This window comes from Pongo abelii, chromosome 13 (assembly GCF_028885655.2).
Source record: "Pongo abelii isolate AG06213 chromosome 13, NHGRI_mPonAbe1-v2.0_pri, whole genome shotgun sequence".
NCBI lineage: Eukaryota > Metazoa > Chordata > Mammalia > Primates > Hominidae > Pongo > Pongo abelii.
Genome location: NC_071998.2, coordinates 13,324,166 through 13,326,651, shown reverse-complemented (window position 1 = coordinate 13,326,651; position 2,486 = coordinate 13,324,166). Strand labels below are relative to the sequence as shown.

The 2,486-nt window shown below is 41.6% G+C and overlaps 1 pseudogene; it reads left to right on the top strand.

The window, feature by feature from the left end:
- Positions 1–365: 365 nt before the first annotated feature.
- Positions 366–2,282, top strand: LOC129054199 (cell division cycle protein 27 homolog; annotated as a pseudogene).
- The last annotated feature ends 204 nt before the right edge of the window (positions 2,283–2,486 follow it).

Genomic DNA, 2,486 nt, shown 5'->3' with positions numbered 1-2,486 from the left:
ACCCAAGGTAGAGGGAGTCAGCGGTCTGCACAGAGAGAGCTCCAGCCCTAGGCACCACCGTGCAGACCAAATCAGAAGGAACAGAGTCCTTCGTCCTACATGCCACATCGCTCCACTGAACATGGGAGCGGATCCGTTTTCCAAACACGAGGTGACTTTCACTTTGCAATGGATCACAAGGGGCCGGGCTTTCCAGAGTCAGCAGGATAAAGAAGTCATTCTGGCTTGGCCTCCTCCATTCCCCGGTAACTGGTGAATTTAAATGAGCCGAGGCTGGCCTGGCCGGAGCCGCTACATGGCGGAGGGGGGTGGGTGGGGTGGGGTGTTGCCTGAGGCACTGCAGAAATTGGGCCTGAGCCTCGAGGATGACCGTGCTGCAGGAACCCGTCCAGGATGCTCTATGCCAAGCACTAAACCACTATGCTTACCGAGATGGGGTTTTCCTCACAGAAGGCCTTTATGCAGAAGTACACTCAGAAGAAGCCTTGTTTTTACTGGCGACCTGTTCTTGCCTCCCAGAAAAGGCCTATAAAGCATATAGACTCTTGAAAAGTCACAGTTGTCCTGCACCGCAATGCAAATACCAGCTTGCAAAATGTTGTGTTGATCTCAGTAAGCTTGCAGACTGGGAACAAATCTTATCTGGTGGAGTGTTTAATAAGCAGAAAAGCCATGATGATATTGTCACTGAGTTTGGTGATTCAGCTTGCTTTCCCCTTCCATTGTTGGGACATGTATATTGCAAGACAGATCGGCTTGCCAAAGGATCAGAAGGTTACCAAAAGAGACTTAGTTTAAATCCTTTCCTCTGGTATCCCTTTGAATCATTATGTGAAATAGGTGAAAAGCCAGATCCTGACCAAACATTTAAATTCACATCTTTACAGAACTTTAGCAACTGTCTGCCCAGCTCTTGCACAACACAAGTACCTAATCACAGTTTATGTCACAGACAGCCTGAGACCGTTCTTACGGAAACACCCGAGGACACAATTGAATTAAACAGATTGAATTTAGTATCTTCCAATTCAAAGTATTCCTTGATTACAGATTCCCCAGTGTCTTCTATTGATTCAGCTGTAATTTCACCTCATACTGTCCCACTGGGAACAGGAACTTCCATATTATCTAAACAAGTTCAAAATAAACCAAAAACTGGTCGAAGTTTATTAACAGGACCAGCAGCTCTTAGTCCATAAACCCCAAGTTTTGGGATTTTGCCATTAGAAACCCCAAGTCCTGGAGATGGATCTTATTTACAAAACTACACTAATACACCTTCTGTAATTGATGTGCCATCCACAGGAGCCCCTTCAAAAAAGTATGTTGCCAGAATTGGCCAAACTGGAGCAAAGTCTGACTTCTCGCAGAGTGGAAATAGCCGAGAGGTAACTCCAATTATTTCACAAACAGAAAGTTCTGGTCCATAAATAAGTGCAACACCTCAGGTAATGAGCCCCACTATGACATCTCCCCGAAATGCACTGCATCAAAAAACTTCATGACTCTTTATTAGTGACAGTTCCACAACCAAAGAGAATAGGAAGAAATTAAAAATGAAATTTCCACCTAAAACCCCAAACAGAAAAACAAAAAGTAAAACTAATAAAGGAGGAATAACTCAACCTAATATAAATGACAACCTGGAAATTACAAAATTGGACTCTTCCATCAATTCAGAAGAGAAAATATCCATAATCACACATCAGATTCAGGCTTTTAATCTACAAAAAGCAGCAGCAGAAGGCTTGATGAGCCTTCTTCGTGAAAGTGGGAAAGGTTATTTAGCTTTGTGTTCATACTACTGCAAAGAAGCTATAAATATTTTGAGCCATCTACCTTCTCACCACTACAATACTAGTTGGGTACTGTGCCAAATTGGAAGGGCCTATTTTGAAATTTCAGAGTACATGCAAGCTGAAAGAATATTCTCAGAGGTTAGAAGGATTGAGAATTATAGAGTCGATGGCATGGAAATCTACTCTACAACACTTTGGCGTCTTCAAAAAGATGTTTCTCTTTCATTTCTGTCAAAAGACTTAACAGACATGGATAAAAATTCGCCAGAGGCCTGGTGTGCTGCAGGGAACTGTTTCAGTCTGCAGCGGGAACACGATATTGCAATTAAATTCTTCTAGAGGGCTATCCAAGTGGATCCAAATTATGCTTATGCCTATACTCTATTAGGGCGAGAGTTTGTCTTAACTGAAGAATTGGACAAAGCATTAGCTTGTTTTCGAAATGCTATCAGAGTCAATCCTAGACATTATAATGCATGGTAAGTGGTAATGAAGTGTAAAGACAAATCTTGTTGATGGTGCTGGTAGTCACTAATTTTTCTTGTTAGATAGCTCTTTATTGTCATGAATTTGGTTACTAATACTTAGGGATGGTACATACTGGTCAATAACTTCAAAGTAACATGTTTTCTTATGAAATGTATGTCTTTAACAAACTCTTCAGTTAACTAATTATAATAGAATACC